This window comes from Taeniopygia guttata, chromosome 17 (genome assembly GCF_048771995.1).
Source record: "Taeniopygia guttata chromosome 17, bTaeGut7.mat, whole genome shotgun sequence".
Taxonomy (NCBI): domain Eukaryota; kingdom Metazoa; phylum Chordata; class Aves; order Passeriformes; family Estrildidae; genus Taeniopygia; species Taeniopygia guttata.
Genome location: NC_133042.1, coordinates 1,853,585 through 1,868,239, shown reverse-complemented (window position 1 = coordinate 1,868,239; position 14,655 = coordinate 1,853,585). Strand labels below are relative to the sequence as shown.

At 51.3% G+C, this 14,655-nt stretch overlaps 1 protein-coding gene across 3 annotated transcripts in view; it reads right to left on the bottom strand.

Annotated features, from left to right (window-relative positions):
* LOC115497551 (discoidin domain-containing receptor 2) overlaps positions 1-7,766 on the bottom strand; it is a 56,637-nt gene extending 48,871 nt beyond the window's left edge. For 2 of the 3 annotated variants that reach the window (XM_030286523.4, XM_030286521.4), the window contains exon 1: positions 7,633-7,766. The gene's annotated coding sequence lies outside the window, so the exon portion shown is untranslated. The remainder of the gene's footprint in view (positions 1-7,632) is intronic. The other variant, XM_072936507.1, reaches the window with a different exon arrangement.
* Positions 7,767-14,655: the final 6,889 nt, after the last annotated feature.

Here is a 14,655-nt window from a genome sequence, read left to right as displayed (position 1 = left end):
TTCCTCAGAGTAAAGCCCTCTCCAGGTTGCCCCAAAACATAAAAGAAATATAAGACTGCTGCTAGCCTATGCAGACAGAAGGCGTCAAACCCATGGAAAGAGGAAGGACACTTTGTGAAGTTATTAGAATAATATCCATCACAATCCAGAGAAATGCAAAACACATGCACTTAAAACAAAAGTCCACAGGATGAATTCGCAGCACTGGGACCCTCACTCAGGGAGAAGTGAGGGAGCTCTATATGGCAGCTCTGCTGGTCTGATTTATTCCCTTCAGCAGCACAGGGGCAGCACCTCAGCCCAAACAACAACAGGGCACTGGAGGCATATTCCCAGCACCCCCAGCTCATCTCCACTACAAATGCAGAAATGAAAGATAAACATTCCTGGAAGATCACATTACCCAGCATGAAGAGATGACAGCTTGTCAGGAGCAGCAGAAACAGACTGAGCCCAGTGAAAAGCAGTCATCATAGGCTGGCATTTTCCTATTGGAGAATACTGATACTCCAACTATTTCTGTTACAGATTTTTTTTTTTTTTAACCTTTTGACAGGCAGAAACAAACAAGCACAAGTGAAATAACATAACAGTAATCGAGATGGACAACAAAACCTGACACTTGGCTAGTTTAGCCTCCTCCATGGGAGGGTAACACAAATGATGGACATCACAACCAAATGATAAATGCAACAAAAACATGCCCAGACTCTCCTTCTTCAAGGGAAAATAAGAGCTGCAAAGGCTCCATCTCTGTATTTGCTTGTTCTTGAGCAGCTCTTCATTACTGATGGGTGGGACGTTTTGACACCTTAAATGCTATTCCCAGAGAAACCGAACTAACTCCTCATTTTCGCAGCACAAATTCATCTGGTTGGAAGAAAATACCCCGCCCTATTCCTCTGGCCTCCAAACTGCAGCTGGCAGCCTCAGGACACAGGACAGTCCTGGGGAAGAAACACAACTGTTTGCTGTGTTTGTCTGTCCCTCCTCCCAGGCACACAGCAGCTGATCATCTCCGTGCCATCTCCTGACAGGAGCTGACTTGTTCCAGGTTCATTACATGCCACAGTTCTGCACTGCAGAGCTCTGCAGACAGATTTGGGCACAGCACCCAAACATCAAGAAAGAAAAGTCACATCAGGTCAGGAGAGCATCATCCATGCTGGGAGCACTTCCAAGCAAACACCCAAAGCTGCTGCATTAGAAGACAGGCCCCAAATCCAAATATTGGAATGACTCCACCCAGTTTAATTCCTTGGTCATGCATTCTGCAAGCATTAGCTCTGAGTGGGCTGGGGTTCTAACAGCTCCACACTTGAAGCTTCATGGACAAAACAAGGGTTAGGCAGCACTTTTCAGAGTACAGATCATCACCACCCACACGTACCCTGCCAGGTCTGGGATGACTATCAGCCAGGCTCCAGGTGGACAGACCCAGCAGGATCCCATTGAGGAGCAGAGTGAAGGGTGAAATGGTTGAGCTGCTACAAAAAAATATACAACCTCACTGCCATCCATCAGAGCAACAAATGTCTTACCAGTCCTTTCCATCAAAAAAAGGGACTATTAGCCAGTAAGGGCAACTTGTGTTCACAACTATTTTACCTAAAGAATAAAATACCACATAAAAAGCAGATATTTGGTGTATGTAGCACTTGCATTAGTACACACTCTTTAGGAAGCCAAATGAAGTTCGATAATCTACATAGAGGAGTTTTCCACTTTCACATGCTTGACTTTCTACCTGCATGAAATTAAATGTTGGAAGAAGATTCTGATAAACTCCCATGGAAACAAACATCATTGGGTGACAGGGAAAAAAAAATACCACCAAGCCTGTGTTGATCTGTAAATTCTACTTTCAATAATTTGTTTCAAAAAGACAGCTCACAGGAATGACCAAGAGGAGACTACAGGCAGAACATGGCTATGGAGGAGTAAGAGGTTTTAACACATCTTGCCTCATGCATTCCTATCTTCAAGTTGCATAAAAAGCTGATAGATTTAAAGTTGGGATTTTAAACTTTCCCCTCCCAGACTGACTCCATTGTTAATTTTTTTTGAGATTGGGATCAGGTGGCTCTTTGGCTCCTACTTCTGCAGCCAATAAAAACCCCACTCACCACCAATCCATTTTTGCATAATTAATGCCTTTGTGATTGGCAAGAAGTGATTTTAGGCACAAAGAGGCTCTGGCATCAGAAAGGCACCTTCCTACCTTGCCTGTGAGAACAGGTTGTACTTTAAAGCTACTGGCACCAAAAGTTCGCTGTGCTGGGAACACCACCCAACATCACCTCAGAACAGCTTTGCTTAATTTTCAACACTCTCAAATTATGGCTGTGATTATTTTGGAAGAGTAAGCCAGTTGCCATCAAGAGAAATGGAAACAAGCATCCCTTCTGAGAGTGAGACCAGAGGTTGCTGGGATCCTCTGCAGCAGAACACTACCATCAAGTCTTCCCTGTTCAGAATGTTCTCATGCATTAAGAGAAAAAACACCATCAATTCTACATAAATTCCTTTGCTGAAGCCAGCAGCAAAACGTCTGTGGAATTAAGGCAGATGAGAGCCTTCCCTCACTTGGGCTTATCCCAACCGCACACACACTGAAGAGAGAAACAGAGCTCAGGAAAGATGAAATACTTCCTTGCCATCATCTCCCATTGCTGTCCAAGCAGCAAGCCCCAGCACTTGAGAGCATCCCTGGGTATTCTGTGTGCTCAGAAATCTCCTGCTGGAGCACAAAGCCACCCTGAGCTCGCCCTGTCGCAGCCTCTGGGGTTTTGTGTGTGCCATGAGGACACCGGGCATGTGACTCGCGTGTTAAAACTTTCTGGCTCACCAGTCGAAGTTCAGATTCTTTCCCTGCAAAACACACTGCATGATCTCATCTGCAAGCAATCAGCCTGAGAAATCAGCTTGTTAAAGGAAGCTTCTAGGAAAGGAGAGAAATCTCTGGAGGATTTGGGGGCCTATATGATTTTAACCACTTTGTTAAACCCCAGCTGCTCTTCTCCCCATTGGGGTCACACAACCAAGAAACCATTTCTCCTCCCACACAACTCCAGACAGGACAGTTTGCCAACACCTAACTGCAGCATCCTAATTGCATTCTCCACAGCCTGAAAACACTCACATTTTCAAGCAAAACTCATCTCAAGCAGGCGCTGAAAGAGTGCAAGGACAAACTCAGAGCTGCAAGCTGAGCAACATCCAGAAAAGTAATTCATTAAACATGCAATAGTGATCATCTCAATATGTAAACCAGAATATCCTCTGAATTTCTGGATGTGTATTTCAGCATCTCCTCACAGTTCTCACAGGGACCCAAGACATGCACCAGAAGACAGGAATAACCAGAACAGTGAGAGCTCTGCAGAGGAGTAAGGAACAGGCAATAAACTCCCTGGAATGCCAGATTTGTCCTGAGATTGCTCAAAGTGATGTAACAGAATTTCACCAGAGTTTCTAGAGATGCTGCAGGAGCCTCCAGGAGCCCTACATGCGCCTTGTGCTACAACATGTCCAGATGGCAACACATTTTAGTCCCCAGTGAAAACCCTGAGGAAACAGCACTGCAGAGTGTAGGACAAAGCACAGCGTTTGATTCCCAGGCTGCACTCCCAGTTTGGCTCTCCAGGGCACTGTGGTGAGCAGAATGAGTCCTGTGCTCACACACTCGGTCACATTTGCATCCCCTGAGCTCCCAGAAGCAGGACCACCACTCTTGCACTCAGCAGGGAGGGAGGGAAGATCAGAGCAGCATCCTGCCTTCTTCACTTCCTTCCATGCTGTCACACCCTGCCTCAGCTGCTCCCAGCAGCATCTCCCAGGCAACCCTTTCCCAGCTGCCCCTCGCTGGTCATTCAAGGGCTTTGAAAGACTTTCCTTAAAATTCTTGCATAGAAATCACTGTTTAATGTTCAGCACGAACCCAGGAGGCAGGGGGGGAAGCCAGCCTGTCTCTAACAAAGGAGATCTGGAGCACTGAGCCCTTGGCTCTTTACAGCTGTGGATTATTCCAAGTGAAGTGATTATTCACCACTTCCAGCACCTATTTTCAGTGCAACTTGCAGAAGTAACTGCTCTGAAACAAACAGAAGGGAACAAAGATCAGGCAACACACATTTATTATCCTGCGAGCAGAGGGAAAAGTTAATCACACTCGGTTCTCCCTTCACTTTGTATCCTTACAAAAGCTACTTTATATATGTAAAGTAACTTCTTTACAAAAGTTACTGTATATAAGGATTAGGAACACCTCAGCCCGTAGTTGTTGAAGGCAGTGTGCAAATCAGGGTGAGGGACTTTGCCCTGGACAATGCAGGATCACAGTCAGGCTCCAACTTTTTTGGTCAATGGTGGCATCTTCTAGCTCCAAATGACACTGTGAAGCTCACAACAATTTCAAATAACTGCCTTGAAGAAGCTTTATGCTTTCTGTGTCTTTAAGAAACACATAGCTCTGACTGCAAACATTCAGGCTAAACATACTGTTATGATGAAGAAAAAAAAGGTCTCCTTCAAGCTTTTTACTCACCAGCCAAATTCCTAATTTTACCAAATTAAGAGCAGACACCCCCCTCACCCCAACCCCAAACTGATGTCCACTACTAAAATCAAGGTACAGGACAACTGCCCCCCAATTCCTAGAAAACTACAGCTCAAAAAATTCAAAGTATAAAAGGGAGGGGGGCAATACTGAAGGGCTCAGCTGCTGGCTCCTCTGGTGCAGCTCCTCAACCAAATCATGAAAGAAGAAGAAAAAGGAGACTTTCCAGATCAGGTTCCAAGTCCTTTTTAAAAATCAGTTTATAACCACTAAAATAAACAGTAAGAACAACTGTGCAGTAACTGGGAATCTGCAAAAACAGCTGCAGTTTAAGAGCAGTTTAGGCAATGTCTGGCAAACAGCAGCAAATACAACAGCCCAGGAGGATGGCAGCATACTGGGGAATGAAACGGGGAATTTCACCCACCAGTTCATCGAGGAACTGCACGAAGTTCACCCACACTGGGCAGAAGCAGCTATTCTGTGCTGTTTACTGCTACAGTGAGCGTTTGCTTCCTGTTAGAACTGCCTCTCTTCCCAACTCCAATCTCCTCCTGGATGCCCAGGCCTCTCCCACGCCCCCACCTGCCTCAGCCCAGCCAGGAGTTTCCCAATGCACCTGACACCTGGGTGGGCACACCGTTCTTCTGTCACCCAAAAACCTTCTGCTGGTCACCCAAAAACCTTCTGTAGGTCCCTCCAGGGCACAGACTCCCACTGCACCCAACCTCCCTGGGAAACAGCCACCTTGAAGGGAAGGAAGGGCAAGAAACCTGGAACAAGCAGACTTCTCCAAGACACCATGACTTGGATATTCCAAGACACTTTAGGACATCTCCAGAACAGCAACCACAGCAGATGGTGCAGAAGGACGGCACCAAGAAGCACCTCTGAAGGAAATCCACCCAGAGCCCTACTGCCATCTCACTTTTGAGCTCCCCAAAAGAACTCCTCAGGATTTGGGCATTCTGACTTTCTTTAGAACTGAAGATCCAATTCTCCACTCGGTGTTATCCCAAGCCACATGCTTTGAACATCCTCCTTTGCTGCAAAGCTGACAGTTTTCAATTACAGCCAGTTGAAGTTGTTCTTGGCTCTCCATCCCTCACCACAGACCTGTGCTCTCCATGGCCAGGCTTCTCAGTGTGCACATAAAATAAATTCAGGAAAGATGTGACAAATAAAAACCTTCCTGGACACTGACTGGAACTGGAAAGACAGAAACTCCTAGGACAGGCAAGGAGACAGCTCTGGGGAAGGAGGAAATTACCTGGGCCATTTCCAGGGGAGGAAAAGCACAGGGAGCCTCAGGTCTCACTCTTGGAAATGTTAAAGTTTTTAAGTTAAGTGGGACAAAGGATAGGGCTTCTAATGTACATTAGATACGAGAAAGCAGGTTTTTTGAAATGATGGTGGGGAAGTTCTGGCAGAGGTTGCCCAGAGAAGCTGTAGCTGCCCCACCCCTGGAACTGTCCAAGGCCAGGTTGGACAGGACTTGGAGCAACCTGGGACAGTTGAATATATTCCTACTCACTGCAGGAGGGCTGGACTAGAAGAGCTTCAAAGATCCTTTCCAACTCAAACTCAGTGGTTCTAAGATGCTGCAAATGTCAGACTGCAGCCTGAGACCATCAGAAGGACAGAGATCATTTGCTCACAGCAAAAGAGAGCTCACACCACCTGATACCTGCCCAGGGGACAAGCATACACCTGGATAATAGATTTAAGGCTTCTTAAAATGCAATTACTTTCCTAATTATACACCAGAGGCCAGAACCCACAGGCTGAGCAAGCCACGAGCAGCAGTTAATTCACAGAGAGCTCTTCTTGATTTCCACAGCCCACATTACCCAGACATCAGACTGAATGGACATCGGAGCCTTTCTAATTTTATAGTCCACAGAGACAAGGCAGGAACGGCTGATGGAAGAGCAGCAAAGCCTCTCTGCCCACACACACCACTGCTGCTGGCTCCGCAACTGCAGAGCTGCTTCTACATTTTTTTAAAGATTTTTTTTTTTTAATGGAGTCAGCTGAAGAGAAAATGAAGAGCTCGGCATTTTGAACCAAAGCATTTCAAAATGCTTGTTTATCTTTCAGCCTCAAAAGGAGAGAAATAAAGTGAAACAAAATCTCAGTCATTCCCTCATAAGTTTTTCCTCTCTGCCTCCAACAAAGCAAAATGCCCTGAGCTCTACTTGATCACTTTTTCTTTTCTTTCCCCTTTGGCTTACAACATTTGAATTAGAGAAGCTGACACAAAACAGTCCCAGATTCTCATATTTTATCTTTTCCCCATCTTACTTCACCATTAAAGAGAATTTAGAAGGCAAAGCAGCCAAAGGAACCGTGCACCCAGCACAAAAAAGAAGGATGGGGAAACACACAAACGAACAAGCAGTGGCATAAATCAACGAAGGCTACAATAAAATTTTAAAAGCAAAGTTTTCATATAGAGGTCTGCTTAAAGAAAAGAAAAATGAATAACTCTTTTTTCCACAGGGAGAAAAACCCCAGGCAAACAAGCCATGAGGCAGCAGGAGCGCCCAACTCTCAAAGTTGCGAGGAAGAGCCAGATCCCGGGACGGAGCCGGACAAACTCGCCCGCACCGCGCCGGGGCTCCGCTCCCGCCCCGCACAGCCCCAGAGCCGCCGGAGGCAGCGGAACCGGCCCGGGCGCGGGAGCCAAAGGCACCGGCGGGAAGGGCCGGAACCAGGCAGGGGCTCCGCACCCCGCCGGGAACCCCCGGACGGGGCGGAGAGGCCGAACAAAGCCCCGGCACTCGCTTTTTTTCGCGGGGCTGCCGGGCACGTCCCTGCCCGGAGCCCCGCGATGTCCCGGGCAGCGCCCCCACAGCTCCGGGGGCTCCGCGGGGACCGAGCCCGGCGGGGACAGCGGCACCCCCCGAGCCCCGGAGCGGCTCCGCGGTGCCCTCGGCACACCGGGAGCCCACCGGGGCTCCAGCGAGCGGCGCCCCGGGGGCGGCCCCGCGCTCCGAGGCCGCAGCGGCCGCACCGCCCCCGCTGGGAGCCGGGCCGGGAGCCGGGCAGGGCGGGGCGGCCCCGGCGCTTACCTGGGGCAGGCCGGGCGGCGGCGGCGCGGGCTCGGGCCCCTTCCGGCGGGCGGCGGGCGGGGGCGGCCGCGGGCGCCGCGCTCTTAAAGCGGCCGCGCCGGGCCGGGGCCGCCGGGAGGCGTCGCTACGGCAACGGGACGGCGGGGCGGGAGCGCGGCGGGGCCGGGCCGGCCGCCCGCGGGGCCTGGGGCCGGCCCGGGATCCTTTCATGTGCCCCGAGCGCCGGGCGAGGCGGCCGCCTGGGTCCTTCGCATCAGAGCCTCTCTTGTGCCCTGTGCTGCAGGGCTGCGCACCCCTGCGTGCCTTGTGCCTGAGTCCTTCCATGGCCCCTGTGCCTCAGAGTCCTTCCATGGCCCCTGTGCCTCAGAGTCCTTTCTTCTCCCCTGTGCCTCAGAGTCCTTCCATGGCCCCTGTGCCTCAGAGTCCTTCCTTCCCCTCTGTGCCTCAGAGTCCTTCCATCTCCCCTGTGCCTCAGAGTCCTTCCATGGCCCCTGTGCCTCAGAGTCCTTCCATCTCCCCTGTGACTCAGAGTCCTTCCATCTCCCCTGTGCCTCAGAGTCCTTCCATGGCCCCTGTGCCTCAGAGTCCTTCCATCTCCCCTGTGCCTCAGAGTCCTTCCTTCTCCCCTGTGCCTCAGAGTCCTTCCATGGCCCCTGAGTGCCAGGGCTGTGAACTACCAGCCCTGCTGCACATGTGCTGCACAGTTGAGCACCCACATCCCCCGTGCATCAGGGTCCTTCCACATCCCCTGTGCTCCAAGGCTGTGCATGCATGTCCCCTGTGTGTCCAAGTCCTTTCGTGCCCCCTGTGCTCCAAGGCCATGTCCCCTGTCCATCAGAGTCCTTTCAGGTCCCCCGAGCACTGGGGCTGTGCATCCATGGCCCATGCACATCACAGTCCCTCCACGTGCCCTGTGCATCATGGCTGTGCACTCATGCCCTCGTGCACCCTGTGGGATGCCTGTCCCCTCAAGTGCCTCACGGCTCCTCCATGTCCCCCTGTGCGCATCCATGTGCCTCACAACCACTCTGCATCCCCTGGGCCTCAGGGTGCCTCCATGTCATCTGGGTGACGTGCTTTAGTGGTCCAAGGGTACACTGGTAGTGCTGGGTGCACAGCTGGGCAGGATGATCTTGAGGGTCTTTTCCAGCCTTGATGATTCCATGTCCATGTGTGCCTCAGGGCTGCCTAAGGAGCTGTGCCCCCATAGGCCTTGGGGCTGAACCATGTCCTTGTGTGCCTCACCACCACTCTGTGTCCCCATGTTTGTCAGGGCCCTGCTGTGTCCCCATGTACGTCACCACTCTGTGTCCCCATGTTTGTCAGGGTCCCTCCGTGTCCCCAAGTGCCTCACCACCACCCTGTGTCCCCACGTTTCTCAGGGCCCTGCTGTGTTCCAGGTGCCTCAGGGCTGAACTGTAGCCCCTTTGTGCCTTCATCTTCCCAGGTGACCCCCCTGCCTCAGGGCTGTGCTGTGTCCCCCGTCCCCCTCCATAGCCCTGCCACATTCCCAGGTTATCTCCTGTACTTTACAGCCCTGCCATGCCCCTGAGTCCCCCTTGCTGCCCAGTCCCTGCCACCCAACCCAGGTGACCACCACATCCACAAGGGTCCCATCACCAAGGGACCTTCCCCACCCACCTACCACCCCCAGCACCCTCCCAAAGCCATGGTGGCACTTGGTGTTGTTGGCCACCACTGGCTTGTGCTAGTGGTGGCCCCTGAGGACACACAGAGGCTCCATTAGAGCAGTTTCTCACCAAATTATGGTGTTCCATCCTCTCTTTCTGTGTTACTGCCAGTGGAGATGGGCCTTTCCTTGGAGCTGTCCAGACATGTGGCCAAGCACAAACCAAAGAGAGCAGAAGCAGAGGGAAATTCTCCCAAGTAGGAGAAAGGGAAGGAAGGAAAATCCAGTTTCCAGGGAATAGGTGTGCTCAGAGGTTTCCAGTACACCAGGAGAAAACAGAGCCAAAACATTAGGCCAGCAACCAGCTGGATAGAGCTACACACTCTCGGGGTGTAGAGTAGATGGTCTTTTTGAAAATATTGTTTGAGAGCAAATAAGGTTGAAGAACATTGTTTTGCTCCTGGAAGCAGAAACCCTGGGTGTTCAGGTAATCTTGTGGTCATAACAACCAAACTTTCTGTCTCCCATAAAGAATTTTAACTCCTTTTTTGCTGTATAAGTGTACACAAACCAGTTTTCAATATAATGGCTTTTTAAGTCTGTCAAGTGGCTCCTTCACTAGGTTGCTCATTGATTTATTTCATTCTTATAATTTCCCCTGGCTTTTGTCTCCTCTCTAAGTCTTATTTACAGGAGCTTATTCAGCCTCCCCTTTCTCAGCCAGCCAGCTGTGCAATGGAGCAGAGCAGCATGCAATATGTAGCTGAGGCAAAGCAATGAAAAACCACTTGAATATGTTCTCTGTGATGCTCCTGAGACATCACCAGCCCGACTGAGAGTGAGCCAGGGGGTGAAACACATGCCTGGAGAAAGCAGCTGTGTTTATAATTCCCATGGCACACCCCCACAGGGTGCAGCTCTGGTGCCCTTGTGTGGCAGGAGGGGAAGGGCTCCTACCTTTGATGGAGAGTCAAGAAGCTGCCTCAGGGTTTTCTCTGCTAATGAGGGTGTGAAAAATCTTCTTACCTCTCCCTGGGGAAAACTACTGAGCAGCTCCAGGTCCAATCTGGATGGACATAGGGGTAGTCAAGGGTTCATGTTGTAGGATTAGGGAAATATGGAGCAAGGTGCCCCTTTAGGAGCATCTCTGGAGTGCTGCATAGTCATACAATCATTAAGAGTGGAAAACCCCTCCAAGATCAACCATTAACCCAGCATCACTGTGTTCACCACTAAAATATGTCCCCAAGTGCCACACCTACACATTTTTTGAACAGGGATGATGACATCAGCTCTGGGCAACAAGTTTGAATCCCCAACCATCCTTTCAGAGAAGAAGAAAATTTTTCTGATATCCAATCTGAGCAGATATTAGGATCTCCAGTGTAGAACACATCTTTAGTACTACATTAAACCACTCCTGAGGACACTGCTGGGTCACAAAGGTGATCACATGCAATGGCAATCTCCCAGAATGGTCGCTGGCCTAGCTTTGGGTGTTGCTTCCTCACCCTTCCCAGGGGTGATCCCAGGTGGGAATGTCCCAGGGGCTGCTCCCAGCACACATCTGGATGCTGTTTGCTTAAAGGCCAATGGGTTTTGCCAGCAGGGATGTGTGCTGGAGCCCAGGTCTCTGCCCAGGGCCAGGGCTGGGGGCTCTGGGGCAGCAGGATGGGGAGTCTGAGATGGCCTCAGGAGACTTGGGTACGGAAAGAGCTTGGAGGGAGGGGTTGTGTGAGGAAAGAAGGGGCTGTGGCATGGATTGAAAAGGCTCTGGAGCACAGAACAGGGAACTGGGAGCTCTGGGAGAGGAAGGAGGGAGAAGAGTTTTGAACCAATGTGGGAGTGGAGGCCACTGGGGTACAAGGGGCTTCCCCCACAGAGAAGGCACAGGAGGCACAAGCCTTGAGCAGGGCTGGGAATGCCAGCTCGGGACTGAATCCTGGCATGTCCCTGCCACAGAGCCTGTTTGGATACAGGGCTTTGCCATCCAGGGTGTAGCACAGACGCCTTCTCCTTCCAGGGCACCCCATGGCTCCCAAAGCCATCCTGGGGCTGCCTCGGCCCCTGTGCACTCAGCTGGAGCTGGGACACGTCTCTGAATGGCCTCAGTGATGCACAGGCCTGGAGAAGCTACAGCAAGTCTGTGGGGCAGGGATGGGAGCTCCCAGCACGGGGCTGTGGGGCAGGGATGGGCTCACTGCAGCACAGGGCTGTGGGGCAGGGATGGGATCCCAGCACGGGGCTGTGGGGCAGGGATGGGAGCTCCCAGCACAGGGCTGTGGGGCAGGGATGGGAGCTCCCAGCATGGGGCTGTGGGGCAGGGATGGGAACTCCCAGCACGGGGCTGTGGGGCAGGGATGGGAGCTCACTGCAGCACAGGGCTGTGGGGCAGGGATGGGATCTCCCAGCACGGGGCTGTGGGGCAGGGATGGGAGCTCCCAGCACGGGGCTGTGGGGCAGGGATGGGAGCTCCCAGTACAGGGCTGTGGGGCAGGGATGGGAGCTCCCAACATGGGGCTGTGGGGCAGGGATGGGAGCTCCCAGCACAGGGCTGTGGGGCAGGGATGGGAGCTCCCAGCACAGGGCTGTGGGGCAGGGATGGGAGCTCCCAGCACTGTCCTTCGCTCCTGCCCTCACCCCAGCTGGCCTGGCCCTGTTGCACCCTGCCAAAAACATGTCTTGTGGCAAACAGGGATGTAACAGCCAGGAGGAAGGGCTGGCCATGACAGGAGCACCAGACTTCATGCAATAGACTGACTGTAAATGTGCTGGTTTTATCCAGTTCATCCAAGTTACCAGGCCTGAAATGGATTTTTGGAGGTTGTATTCAGCGCTCAGCGTCAGGCAGCTGGTGAAGGCAGCCTGTGCTTTACCTCAGCTCGTCACCTCACGATGTTTGAACAATAAAACCTCCCACCTATAGGACTCAGGGATGGGGGATGTTCCATTTAAGGGATCAGTGTCTATTTTGCTGAGTTATACCCCAGCACACTCATTTATTTTGACAGATTCTGGTTTCCTCTGCAGCATCCTCAGCAATGCTTTGTACCTGCGCCGTGGCCGTTTCAGATTTGGTGTCTGGAGCACTGCGGGTCACTGCCTGTGTGTCCTGCTCAGCTCCTGTCTCTGCTGCCCTCTCCTGATGCCTCTGGATGCGCTGGGCTTGGGAGAAGGACTTGTGTCCCCCATCAACTCTGAGAGAAGTCAACACCGACACCATGGTTAAAAGTTCTTCCTATTTCCAACAACATTTATAATTCCTGAATTTTACAAAACTTCACAGTCAGTTGTTTGTCATGTTTGTGTGTTTGTGTGTTCTCCCCTCATTAAACAAAGGAGATCCTCTGAAGGGCTTATCCTGAATCACCACTTGCAGAAGCTGTGTACCAGCTGCTCCTTAATCCAGACAGTGCCTTGGCTTTTAGGTTTTTTTCCCCAGTAGAAAATAAGCAGCTAAAATCTCACAGTGAATCAGCTCTTTCAGCTCTGGTTTTGTTTTTTTTTGGTTGGGTTTTTTTTTTTTTTTGGTGTGTTTGTTTGTTTGTTTTGGTTGGGGTTTTTTGTTGTTGTTGTTGTTGCTTTTGTTTTGTTTTGTTGTTTTGGGGGTTTTTGGGTGTTTTTTTCGGGGGTTTTGGGGGTTTTTTTTTGAGGCAAACAGGTCTCTATGTTCACCATGGGCTGCAGCAGCTCCCTGTTCTCCTCTGCCTTGCTCTGCAGTGCTGCACTCAGCTTTGCACCCCTCCTGTGCAATCACTGCCTGTGACACCCAGCTTCCTCCCATCCCTGGGTCACACCTGCCTGCTGTGGGGCACTACAAAACCCCTGAGCTCTGCTTTTATCCAGACCTGAGGAAATAACTGCTTGTTCCCAAGAAAACACCTGCTCTGTGGAGCACTGCTCAGTGAACAGCTATGAGAGGCTCACCAGCTCTGTCATCATGTGGCATGGAATTAACTGGAATTAAGTCCCAGGCAAGTGTAAGAGATTGGCCGAGGAGGTGGTGAGATTCCATGCTTGGAGATTTTAAAAGTTGGGCTGGACACAGCTCTGAACAACCTGGCAGAAGTTCGGAGTTGTCCTGCAGAGTGGATGGTTGGGTGGGAGAGCTGGAGCTGGGCTGCACAGGCAGGACGTGGTGTTTTGGGGATGAACTTCATGGGGGGAAGCCCTGATACATGAGGGACATGAGCCTGGCATGGCTTGGAGAAGGGGTTTTACCAGCCTTTCCCCAGGCAGCCTCTTCCCAGGAGCTTGGCTGGGAAAATCCCAGCAGGCCTTACTCAGCCTTTCCTCAGGATGCCGAAATTAGGGCAGCTGAATCCAGCCTCAGGGGCTGTCTGATAAAACAGCCCAGCAAGCTCAGTGAGCTGAAATTAGCATCTACTGGAAATCCTGCACTCTGCATTTCCTGCAAGGAGCCCTGAGGAGCAGAAGCATCTCCCGAGACACATTTCTTCACTCCTGGCTCCCACAGCCTGCTCCTGTCTGGAGGCAGCTGCTCCAGCCCCCACACATCATCCCTGTCTCCCAAAAACCCACACCTGCCCTGCCCTGGAGCTGGGGCAGTCTCATGTTTTGTGCACAGAACCACCCAGTAACCCCCTGCTCAACACAGAAATTAATGGTGGAACTATTTATTCCTGTGTTGATATATGGATAACATATGGAACTCTAATGAACGGGTAAGAAGAGACCACTGATCATTTCTAGTTCAAGCACCCCTCGATCAAATCTTTTTCTCAGCATGTCCCCGGGTTTTAGGGATCTCCCAGGGTTCTCCCAAGAAGATATCCCAGTGTTGGGTTCATCTGCTGCCCCATCTCCCCAGCTAGAGCTGCAGCATCTGCCCCAGGCTGATGGACCTCTCCCAGTGCCTCAGTCGATGTCCAGGCCATGCCATGGCTCCCACCCCACTGTCTTTGGTGCTTGGACAGTTTTAGTTCCCTAGGATGGCCAAAAAAAATCTTAATTTTAAAATCTAAGTTGCAAAACACGCTGTGAAAATCAGAAATCAGTTTATTCTTACAGTGTTAGTGAGGGAGAGCAGCACTCAGGAGCTTTGAAAATCTTAATTTTAAAATCTAGATTGTAAAACACACTGTGAAGATTGGAACTCAGCAGTTTATTAGTGTTACCGAGGGAGAGCAGCGCTTGGGAGCTTTGTCTGCTTCCTTTGAGAGCTGAGCTACTCTGTTTGAACTGCTGAGAGCTGGCACTAAATTACAGTGAGAAACAGCACGGAGAGGAGTCCCGCAGCAGTGCCAGGCAGGTCAGCACAGCCCAAACCCGGCCGGGAGGGTGACTCTGACTCCTGCAGCCTTTTGCTGCAGCTGCTGGAAACCGCAGCCTCTAATCACAGGCACAACCAAAGCAGCAGGAAAAACTGCCCA